The following is a 12546-nucleotide window of genomic DNA, read 5'->3' as shown; positions in this document are numbered from 1 at the left end:
CCTTGCAAATACATTTTTAAGAATAATAGAACTTCCTTATAACAAGGTGTTTCAGGGACAATACAGAGCACTAACTTGATGATATTGAGATATACTGTATATGATCACTGTGAGGTATGAATTCAGTCACAAAATCACCAAATTATAGAGACAGTGTGCCTAAACTGCTGGCTTTGAAGTCACTTATGACATATAAGAAGTGTGTGAAACCATTAACAAGTCCCAAACTCAACTCTCTTAGATACAAGTTGCAGATGAAGTGCTGGCCTGCAATGGTTGTGGCAATTTCCTCACCCAGGAGATCCCAATCCCATTAAAATAAGCAGTCCAGTTCTTGTTCCCCAAATAAAAATCATATTATATAATTCAATTTATATGGAGGATGTATAAAAGTATCTATGGACATACACTAGAAGAAAAACATTATAGGATTGTAAAATGTAGAGATTGAAAGGTACTTAGAGGTCACAAATCCAACTATCTCATTTTACAGATGAAAAACTGAAGCTGAAAGAGTTTATCTACAAAGTTAGCAAGTATCTGAGGCAGAATTTGAATCTGGGTCCTCCTGACTCCAAGCTCAGAACTCTAACTACTGATTTACCTAGTTTAACTTTTAAATTACACAGATGAAATTTTATCCAATTCAGAAAATGTCTAAGACCTCTTTCTTCTGATCATAAATAGCAAGAATTTAGGGGTTCAACATTTGCATTTTAGTATTCCACTTAAGCATTCACATAAGTATTTGCAAAGAAATATTGAAAATTATTTATCTCATACTCAGAGCTTCTCCATATTCTTCTTGGATGTATGCTTTCCATCTCAACATCATTTTTTTTTCTAATTCCTAAGCATGAATGGGATTGGTGATTGGCCAAACGATCATTTCTACTGTTGAATTCCACTATTGAAGTTGACTTTTACACAAGCAAGGTAATATTAAGGGGAAGCTACTAATATACTGTTGATAAAGCTATTAGTGGATATAACTGTTCTAGAACAAATAGTTATTAAGTGTTTACTATGCACTAGTCATTGAGACCATAAAGACAAAAAAAGTCTCTGTGCTCAGAGTTTATATTTCAGTCAATAAATATTTTTAAGCACCTAATATTTACCTATGACTGAAAGCCTTAAAAGTATACAAAAATATATAAACATAAAATAGTCCCTCCCCTCAAGAAGATTTTAATTTAATAAGGGGAGAACAACACACAATAAAAAGAAGCTAAAAAGCTATGGAAGGAGAAACAGTACCCAGCATGGATAGGAAATGATCCAAGGATTATTTGGATTATTTACATTTCTTATATATAATGTGATCTTGCTTCCAAATTTGTGCCCATTTTCTACTTAGAAACCCTAATTTACTACCTCTTTTATCCATTGGCTTTTAAAACATCCATTAGGCCTAGGATCAAATGCTACGGAGTAGTAGGCCTAGCAGTGATACAGTTGCTTCAAAGACTACAAACTGATAATGTTTTATATGCAATTCCAAATTGCTTCCCAGAATGGTTGTGCCCATTCACAGATCCATCAATATTACATCAATATATCTATTTTCCCTAAACTGAGATTAAAAGGGAAACAATTAGGAAAAAAAAATTCTGGCAAGTCTCTCTAAGAAGGATCTAATTTTCCAAGCTATTTATAGAATTAATTCAAATTTATAAGAAAAACAGCCATTCCTGAATTAATAAAAGAATAACAATAGATAATGCTTAAGGGAAGAAACTCAGTATATCAATAGCTACATGAAAAAAATGCTTCAAATCACTACTAGGGAAATACAAATTAAAGCTATTATGACATTCAACTTTATACCCTCTTACTTTTCCAGCTCCCCAACATTTGTTGACTAACCTCACTAACATGACACTCTTCTTGAGGGCAAGGACTATATTATATTATTCCTTGCACTTAACACAGTATCTAGAACATTACTAAATATCTACCCTTTTCTCTGTCTTTGTCTCTGTCTCTGTCTTTTTCTTTTCCACTTCTGCTTCCCTCCCTTTCTCTCTTTTCCCTCTATCAGTAGAAGCTGTTGTACAGGAGATTCCCATTTAAATATGGTTTGAAAACAAAAACTTTAACAAAACTTGAAATTCTTCCAATTCAAGTTTTGAATTCAGTTATAAATTATTTTTAAAAATATATAAGTGAACAAAAAACTCATGTATAAAATGATTCACATAAGAAAAGTATGCATAGAAAAAGCATATCTTTAATAAGAACAGGAATTTTTTAAAAAAGAACCAGAAAAATTATAATTCCCCCTTCAAAAACAAACAAAAAAGAAGCTGGTTATAGATAAAAAATAGACACAGTGACCAAATCTTCCTGGATTTATCTAGCATACTCCATTTTAAGATAAGAAAAAACATCCTTTGCAAAAGATTAAGATTTATCAGTCCTTATTTTTGGTTCAGAAAGTATGGTCGCTGGAAATAAGACAACTCTGTACAGAGTAATTGGGAAAAATATTAAAGGAATGTAAAGAATTTAAGATAGTATAAAATGATTAATGTTACAGCAAATGATCTTGTAGTTTGAACTGTCTATAATTCAGCAATTATTCAACAAGCATTTATTAAGTCCTTATTATGTACCATCCACAGGACAGGATGCCCTGGATATAAAAACAAGACAAAAAAAATCTTTTTTCTGATTGAACTTAGGTTCAATTGGGAAAGACAGTCCACATATAAGTATAAACAAAGTACTTACAAGGTAATTGAGGGGGAGGGCAGCAGCAGCTCACAGATGGGGACAGAAATAAGAAATGGCTTCATATAGAAGAAACTATGTGAGTTGATAGTAAATTAGAGGCTGAAAGGCAAAAGTGAGGTGGACAGGTTCCTTAGTCATGAGAAATCCCCAAAGTTAACTCACATAAGTGGGAATTGTAGTGTTTCATAAGAAGAACAGTAATGAGACCAGCTTTACTGGAACACAGAGTACACCATGGGGAGAAATGTAGTAAGAATAGAATGTTGTAGAGAGGGGCCAGGTTGTGAGGCCCTTTAAGTACCAAATCAAAAGGATTAAATTTGCCTTTAGAGCTGGGGATCTTAAACTATGGTTAGATATCAGCATATTGGGAGCTTGGATGGGGGGCAAGTCTTTATTTTCAATAAACTTTAACTGAAATTTGGAATTTCCTTCAATTATTTAAAAACATGATTCTGAAAGGGGTCCTTCACCAGACTATCAGGGGTGAAGGTGGGAGGACCACAATTAAGAATTTCTGCTCTGGTGATAGGTGGAAACCAATGGAATTTATTAAGTGATAGAATAATTTAATTCTGCACTTTGAGAAAAATGTCTTCTGGGGCACAGTGGATAGAATACCTGCCCTGAAATCAGGAAGATCTGAGTTCAAATGCAGCTTCAGATACCTACCAGCTATATGACCCTGGAAAAGTCATATAACTTCAATTGTTTCCATTCCACCTCCCACCCCAACTCCAAAAAGAAAGAAAAACTCCTTTGGCATCTAAGTAAATATGGCAGAGTGGAAAGTACACCACACTTAAAGTCAAGACAGACTTATAGATAGAAAAATGTCTTAGATTCTCATATGGGGGGGGTAGTGGGAAGATGGGGAAGAAACATTTACTAGAGCTGAATTTCTTTTTTTAATTCTGCTACATACAAGTTGGGTAGGGACATGCCATGGGCTACTAGGTGGCCCATGGATGGAGTACCAGGCTTGGAATCACAACACCTGTGTTCAAATTTGTCTTCAGAAACGAAGTAGCTATGTGATCCTGGGCAAGTCACCTAACCTAGAGTGCCATGTTTGTAAAATGAGCTGGAGGAGGAAATGGAAAAACACTCCAATTTCTCTGCCAAGAAAGCTTCAAATGAGATGACAAAGAGTTGGATATAATTGGAATGACTAAACAATAACAATAATAGGTACATTTAGATGTCATTAAATAGCTAACTGATTTATGATGAATAAAAAGGTCCTAAAGACACACAATTACTCTTAAATAATCAAAATGAAAAACATTTAATTATCAATAGATCACAAAAATATATCAAAAATAGTATAAAATAAATTTTATATTACTGAATATTTTTAAAAGGACTGTTCTACTATGGATGCCCTACTATACTTACTATTCTACTGCAGTATAGTTGGGAAAGAATAGGACTACAAGTCAAGAGACCACTATTGTCATTTGTTTTTTATCATTAATTAACTTTCATAATCCCGCAGGAAGCCTTCCCTAGTCTTAATTTTTTTGCTTTCCCTCTTTATTATTTCCTATTTAACCAGTATATAGCCTGCTTTGAATATATGTGTTTGCATATTATCTCCCCAACTAGATTGTAAGTTCCTTGAGAGCAGGAACTGTATGTTGCCTCTTTTTGTATCTCCAGAGTTTAGCACAATACCTTGAATATAGAAAGTTTAATAAATGTTTATTGAATGAATAAAAGAATGATAAACCACCTGAAAAAGGATTTAAGTAAGGCAAGGCCCAATGTGATTTTCAGCTCCCTATTCTTATTTCTAAAACTCATCACCTTTTTTTGTTTTTCTTTTATTTTTTTTCTTAAGTGTCTAGAACTGCATCACTGAATGTTTAATGAATGAATAATTCAAAAGTAGTGATGTAGTTAGGCAGCACAGTGGATAGAGTGGTAGGCCTGGAGTCAAGAAGGCTCATCTCCATGAGTTCAAATCCAGCCTTGGAAATTTATTAGCAGATTTTGTGCAAATTGCTTAATGCTGTTTGCCTCAGTTTCCTGACCTATCAAATGAGCTGGAAAAGGCCATGGCAAAAACTGCTCAAGCATCTTTGCCAAAACCAATTATTATGTAGAGTCAGACATGATGGAAATCACTGAACAAGAAATGATATATCAAGTTTTAGAAAATTTGGGAATGTTTATTTCGTAAATTCTGGGGTTCTTAACTTAGGGTTCATGAACTTTTTAAAATTATATTTTTCATAACTGTATTTCAATATAATCGTTTCCCTTTATAATACCATGTATTTTACTTTATGCATTTAAAAAAAAAAAACATGATTCTGAGAAAGACCCCATAGGTTATCAAAAAGGGCCAAAAAGAGACAAGAGTAAGAAGCCAGATTTGAGACCTCTGTTTCCACCAAATGAAATTGCCAACTGAGACCATTCTCTTCTAAGTATTTGCTAACAAGTGTTGTTTTCATAAGCCTTATCATAAAGACCTTCTAAAACTTATATAATCGATCAGTACAATGAATACTATAAATGGTTTCCCTGAATAGACTTTATATAGGAAAGCTGAAAATTAAGTCCCTTTATGCTTAACCCTGGTAGCAGAGTATATTTATTGTACCTAAAATAAATTTAGCAGAATATGAGCTCCTTGAGGCCAGGATTAACTCAGGTTTTTTATTTTTATTTTTATTTCGAGTTCCTAGCATATAACAAATGCTTTAAAAATGCTTGTTGAATTGAATTGAATATGATTTTTTTAAGTGAACAGAAGCCCTATAAAATGCTATCTCTTTTGTAGGCGCCTTCTCTCCTCTGACATGGTCATGACACATCACTTAATTCCTAAACTATAATCCTCTACTGTTTGATCTGTGACATTACCCCAAGAGTCTCCTCACTCAGGTCCCTCCTCCATTAGGTTTCTAAAGCGATCCTTCTTTTAGGCAGCTCTGACCATATCACCTTCTTACCACCAGACTTAAAATGATACTAGATGAGGAAGTGAGTCTAAAGACTTAATACAATACTAGCTCACTTAAAACCAATTCATTCACGTCAAAATATTACCTCTTGCTGTCATTGGTCCTCTCCAAAATGAAGAATACACAACAACAAAATCCATAACCATACTTTCCCCCAGGTTTCCTGCTTTCTTTCTATTTACTTCGCATATTGTACTCTAGTATCCAGTGACAGTAGCCATCTTGCTGTTGTCTATCACATCCAACAATCCATCCTTCCACTCTGGGCTTGTCATTAGCTACCTCCATGTCTGAAAAGCTTTACCTCAATGTCCCTACTTCTTTGATGTATTCCTTCTTGGAGCAAGAGGTCTTTCCTAGCCACAACTCAAGACAAGTGTTCTCTGTCTGAGATTATCTCAAACTGCAATTGTTTATCTTTTGCCAGAAACCCTGAGGGTCTTCCCATCCTAGATTGATTTTTTTTTTTTTGGACTAGGTAAAAGAGGCTATATTCTTTGCCTCAATTTTTAATCATTTAATCACTAAGTGGCCATTGACTGAGTTGGTCTCAGTCAAATTAATACCTATTAAAGTCTTTAACTTAAAAAGCCCAAGGTCTCCTATTGCATCCAGGTCCATCTCCAGTCATTCTGATCTTTTTCTGGCCATCGGACCCAGATGACTCTGAAGGAGAAAGGAGGCTGGTGACCTTGCACAACCCTCTCTTCACTTAAATCCAATTTACTCATATGTCATGTCATCACCTACCTAATGTCATGGTGCTTTCCAATAATGAAAGACAAATGGCAGCAATTTACCCTTTTTTTATTTTTGTTGTGTTTATTTATTTCACATATATAATTGTTTGAATGTTGTTTTCCCCCATTAGACCTTCAGTTCCTTGAGGGAAGGAACTGTTCTTACCTTCTCTGAATCCCCTTCACTTAGAGCAATGTCTACATATATTGTTCACTCATTTTAGTCATGTCTGATTCTTCATAACCCAGTTTGGGGTTTCCCTGACAAAGATACTGGAATAGTTCACTATTTCCTTCTCTGGCTCATTTTACAGGGAAGAAACTGTGGCAAACAGGGTTAAGTGACTTGCTTTGAGACCATACAACTAATTACTATCTGGGGCTAGATTTGAATTCAGGAAAATTAGTTTTTCTGACTCTCTATCCACTTTACCACCTAATTGCCTGTCTGTTCTATAGTAAGTGCTTAGTAAATGCTTCTTTACTTGATTTGATCTCTTGACTTTAAATGTTTCCATGTCAAGAAATACATAGCAATATTTTTTCCATCTAAAATGGAAGCTATTTTTACAATGAATTTCCAGAAATGTAATGTAGCTAATTTATGCTAAATACTCAATATAGCATTGCCTTTCAATAAGCCTTCCTAGGGAAAGGAATCACCATCTGCTAAAACAAAGTTATGTAGCCAATAAAATGATCTCATTCTAGCTTCACTTTTTTTTACAATGATCAGCTGTTATGTTTTTTCTACTGATTTACATTTTTAATGCTTTTTATATTGGCATCAGACATTCCCAGATAGCTACCCTATTCTGACATGATGGGAATCTTCCTTTATAACAAAGAAAAACAACTAAACTAAGCCAAAGAACAAAAGAGACCCCTCTCTTCCTCTTTCCCTCCCCTTAAATGAAGTATTTCATGCTTTCTCAAACTTTCAAATAGTTGGAACTACAATAGTTTAAACCATATTCAGGTCTGATTTGGGGGTCATGGAAAATCAGCAGTATTTGTAAGCAAGGCAGTATATGGTGGGAGACGGGTGAGAGAGGCACAAAAAAACACAAAGATAATTTGGCAATAGAAATTGTACAGGCTGGGAAATGAGAAGATATGTGTTCAATATTTACTACATGTATGATCTTTTAGCCAAGGCTTTTAACCTCCATTGGCATAATTTCCTTCATCTATAAAATGAGTGATTTTAGACTACATTGGTTTCTGAGATTCCTTCCAGCTCCAGAACTACAATCCTACATTTAAAATACATTAGAGAGGATTCCTATTCAGGTTCAGGTTAGATTACAGGGATATAAATGGTCCCTGCTAAATCTAAGATTGTATAATTTTAATTTCATACTCTAAATATAACTCTCCCAAATAACAACGAGCTCTTTTCTTTTGCTGTTCTCCAAAGATACCGGACCCATCAAATTCAAATGAAAATAAAGCAGCTGTCACTTGTTTGACTGAGAGTCTAATCACTGCAGCTTGGCTTAAAAAAAGTGTTTATTTCCTATAATCAATGTAAGAATTTAAAGGAACTGATACTGAAATGTTCAAAATTACCCTCAAGTGGTTGACATAATAGAATTTTCTCAGTCATGTAATCATACTTTAGGATAATGATATGTTATCTTTCAGTTGTTTTTGTCATGTCCAATACTTTGTGACTCCATTTGGAGTTTTCTATTAGGGTGATCTGCCATTTGCTTCTCCAATTCATTTTACAGATGAGGAAACTGAGGTAAACAGGGTTAGATAATTTTCCAGAGTCCCACAGTTATTAAGTATCTGAGGCTAAGTTGGAACTCAGGAAGATTTGTCTTCCTGATTTTAGGCCTGGCACTCTATCCATTGAACCTTTACCTGCCTTATAACAGCAATCAGGTATTAGAGAAAGAGAGCTAGATTCAAGAAACCTAGAATTGTTACTTATTAGCTCTAGGATAATGGGAAGGTCACTGATCTTAGAGTGTGCTGATCAAGGCTGAGAACTCACCTTGTGTGTGTGTGTGTGTGTGTGTGTGTGTGTGTGTACAACATTTAACGCAATGCCTAGAATATAAAAGAACTTAATAAAAGCTTAGTGACTGACTGGAGACACATGCATGTGGATGTATAAGATTATGTATGTGTAAATTTAATAATATGGGTAATTTCAAGGAACATTCCTCTATCAAGGAAAATTAGCCATCTTCTTAATTAAATATCACAGGATCATAAGATTGCAGCTTCAGGGCTAGAATGCAGCATCAGTTTAAAATAAATACTTTTAATTTTTAGAGATGACTGAAATCGAGAGCAGAGAAGTAACTGTTCTAAGTAGCAAGCTGAGATTTGATTTAAAAACCAATGCTGGATATGAAGTTAGGAAAACCTGAGTTCAAATCCTACTTCAGACATTAATTAATTGTACGATATCTTGGAAATTTACTAAATTTTTCTCAACCTCAGTTTTTTCACTAATAAATTCACAATAACGAGCACACCTATTTCACTGGGTTGTTATAACAATGAAATGAGATAATATATTTAAAACATTTTGCAAATCACTCTAGAATTAATAGCTATTGTTTATATTATTGTTATTTAGAATAAGTATAGCAATCATTATTTTCATATTGGGAGACAGTGGCATTTTAAATTCTGGTATCTCTGCAAAAAGGGATCATATATATTTGAAAACACAATTCCATTAGTGATAGAATGGAACTCTATCTTTTGTATGGTAATTAAGACTTCTTTTTCAAGCATTAATTCATGCCTATGGCATAGTAAAAAAAAAAAAAAAAGATGGGGGAAAATGGGAATCAATATGATCGATGAAAAGAGCACAGAACTGGTATGATGGGTTAAGAGTTCCAATATTAGTTCTGCCAATTCTTACTTATGTGATCTTGGAAAAGTCAATTCATCTCCATGGACCTCAATTTGGGGCAGCTAGATGGAACAGTAGATAAAGCATTAGTCTGGAGTCAGAATACTCCTCTTCCCAAATTCAAATATGGCCTTAGACACTTACTAGCTATGTGATCCTAAGCAATTTGCTTAACTCTATTGACCTCTTTTTACTTATCTGTCCAGTGAACTGAAGAAGGAGATGTTAAATCACTATAGCACCTTTGCCAAGAAAACCCCAAATAGGGTCATAAACAGTCAGATTTGACTGAAATTACTCCACAACCTTTAAACCGCAACAACTTTTAAAGAAAAAAAGGGTGATAGAATTAGCTAATCCAAAGTGAATATGGTTATTTCTCTGTTTCTTGAATTTCCTCTGTTTCTTGAATTTCCTCAACTTGACTACCATAGAGGGCTGATATTGAAAGACTGTAGCAAAAAAAGGGACTTTAAGAAATATATTTCTAATTCTATATATGTCAATTGGTATGGTGTATGCAGTATTAGATATGGGAATCAGAAAGAAATAGGTTAACATGCCACCTCAGAAATCTACTAGCTACCTGACACTAAGGAAGTCAACTTCTTTTAGCTTTAATCTCCTCATCAGTAAAATGAGGATAGCATCCATCTCCCAAGACTGTTAAGATAATTCAAAAAGGGAGGGAAAATGCATGCACATGTGTAATATATGTACATATATGTATATATAAATCTCGACATAAAATCTACATTTAGGGGAGGAAAGGAAAAGAGAAAGGGAGGGAGAAAGATAGGGAAGGGAGAAGGAGGAAGGAAAGAAGGGAGGGAGGGAAGGAGAGAGGGAGGGGGAAAGGAGAATGGGAGGAAGAAAGGAAGAGAAGGGAAGGAGAAAAGAAGGGAGGGAGGGAGAAAGGGAGGAAAGAAAAAAGGAAAGGAGGGAGGAAGGGAAGGAGGGAAAGGAAGGAGGGAGAAAGAAAGGAAAGAAGGAAGGGAAGGAGAGAAGAAGGGAGGGAGGAAGGAAGGAAGGAGGAAAGAAGGGAAGTAGGGAGGGAGGGAGGGAGGAAGGGAAGGAGGGAAGGAAGGAGGAAGGAAGGAGGAATGGAGAAAAAAGGGAGGGAAGGAGAGAGGAAGGAAAGGAAGGATGAAGGAAGATAGGAGAAAGGGAGGGAAAAAGGGAAGAAGGAAGAGGGAAAGGAAGGAGGAAGAGAGAAAGGGAGGGAGAAAGGGAATGAAGAAGGAAGAAAGGAAGGGAAAGAAGGAGAGAGGGAAGGAAGGAGGGAGGGAAGGAAAGAGAGAGGAAGGGAGGGAAGAATGAAGGGAGAAAGAAAAGTATGGAAGAGAGTAAAAAAGTGAGGAAAGGAGGGAGGAAGGGAAGGAGAAAAGAAAGAAAGAAGGAAGGCAGGAATGGAAGGAAAGAAGGAAAGAAGGGAGTGAGGGAAGAATAAAGGGAAGGAAAGAAGGATGGAAGGAAGGAAAGAAGGAGGGAGCTGTGCACTTCAACTGTAACTGATCAGTTGGGTCCTCAGTGGGGAAGCCATTACTACTCACAAGTTGTTGTTTGTCCTTTTTTTTTTGAAGGGAACCATGGCATCAGGAAGGTGATGACATAACTTGCAAAGGAACTGGATTTAAGTGAGGGAAGGCTGCACAAAGTCATCAACTTCACTTTCTTAAATAGAATCACCTGGGTCCAGTAGCCAGATAAAGATCAGTATGGCTAGAAATGACACAAGGGAATGAAAAACCTTGGACTTTTTAAGCTAAAGTCTTTCCTAGGTCACTTTGACTGAGGCAAAGTCCATTTAGTGATTAAGGCTAGGAAGGAAATGAGACAAAGAAAGACCACTTTTATCTAATTTAAAAAAATCCATCTGTTAGGCAAAGTCCCTCAGGCTTTCTGGCCAAAACAAAGATAATTACTATTTATACTTCTTTTGAGTGTAACGCCCTCTTAGTCAAAATCCCCAAAATGGTTAAGTTAATCTTGGGCTAAGACCTATTGTTGGCCAATGAATGTGAGTCAGAGTAATTTGAATTAAAGGCATGATTCTTGAAAAAGAAACTTAATCATTAAACTCCAAGATATCATGCAAAGTTTCTTTAGTCAAAATCTATATTCCTTTGGACAGAGCATTGGAAGGAAAGGGTATGATACTTTAAGAGGACAGTAGAGGGGAAAGAAGAGGCAAGGAAGGAAAGGAGGGAGGGAAGAAAGGAGAGAAGAAGTAAGGAAGGGAGGGAAACCATTAAGGCAAATTTTAAAAAAAAAAAAAGAGAGAGCAAATAAAAAAAGGAAGACTAGATAAGTAGGACAGCTTTGAAAGTTACAAATTATTCTTACAATATACTTAAAAGAGAAAAGTAAGCTGCACAGAAGTGATCTGCAGTTTCATGTACAATCCTCTCTTTGTTATGCTTTGGATAGTAAATGTAGAAGATTGAAACTCTGAATCAGACAAGAGAGCACTTAAGACTACCTATTCAATATGAAACAATGGCTCCATTAGCATATATTTAGATGATGATTCTCCTCACAATTTGTGCTTGCTGCATGTTTGGTAGTAAGATAATAGTAGGCAAGGATTGGAGGGCTGAGGGAGAGAAGCCAGAGGTACTTGGTGGCAGAATGAGGAGGAGAGAGGCTGGAGACTCCGGACTCCAGGATCTAGGATACATCTTTGGCAAGCCATGTGGCTGACTCTGGCTGACCCTGAGGCCCTTCAGGGAGCTAGCCCAAACTTGATATTTGGCACCCAACGTGAACATGGACCCTAATTTCACTGAAGAAATCCCTGTGACCAGGGAATAGAGTGAGTATTAAAATGGATAAACAGGAAACTTACTTTGTTAAGGACTGAACTAGTAACTTTCATTTTCTAGCTGAAATGGGGCGATATTAGGAAAAGATTCTCCCTTACCCCCACCCCTACCCAAGGGAGCTCTATAGAAAGCATACTTAGACTAATAAAGAGGCAAGGTTTGCTTTTAACTTGGGAGCAGATTGATGGAATCTTGGAAACATTAGAATACATATCCCCTTGGTTCTTCAAGGAAGAAATAGAGGCAGATAATTGGAAACTAGTAGGAGATCAACTATGTGAATATTACAATGATAAAGGTCCTGATTTAATTTCTAAGGAAACACTCTATTTATACAACATAATACAATTGGTCTTAAAGAATCCCTCAAGTTATAGAAAAAA

General features: G+C 35.7%; 1 protein-coding gene across 4 annotated transcripts in view; it reads right to left on the bottom strand.

The window, feature by feature from the left end:
• Nucleotides 1-12546, bottom strand: part of ACSS3 (acyl-CoA synthetase short chain family member 3) — a 302555-nt gene that overhangs the window by 74701 nt on the left and 215308 nt on the right. The window lies entirely within an intron of this gene.

This window comes from Antechinus flavipes, chromosome 5 (genome assembly GCF_016432865.1).
Source record: "Antechinus flavipes isolate AdamAnt ecotype Samford, QLD, Australia chromosome 5, AdamAnt_v2, whole genome shotgun sequence".
Taxonomy (NCBI): domain Eukaryota; kingdom Metazoa; phylum Chordata; class Mammalia; order Dasyuromorphia; family Dasyuridae; genus Antechinus; species Antechinus flavipes.
This window is presented reverse-complemented; position numbering and strand designations above follow the sequence as displayed.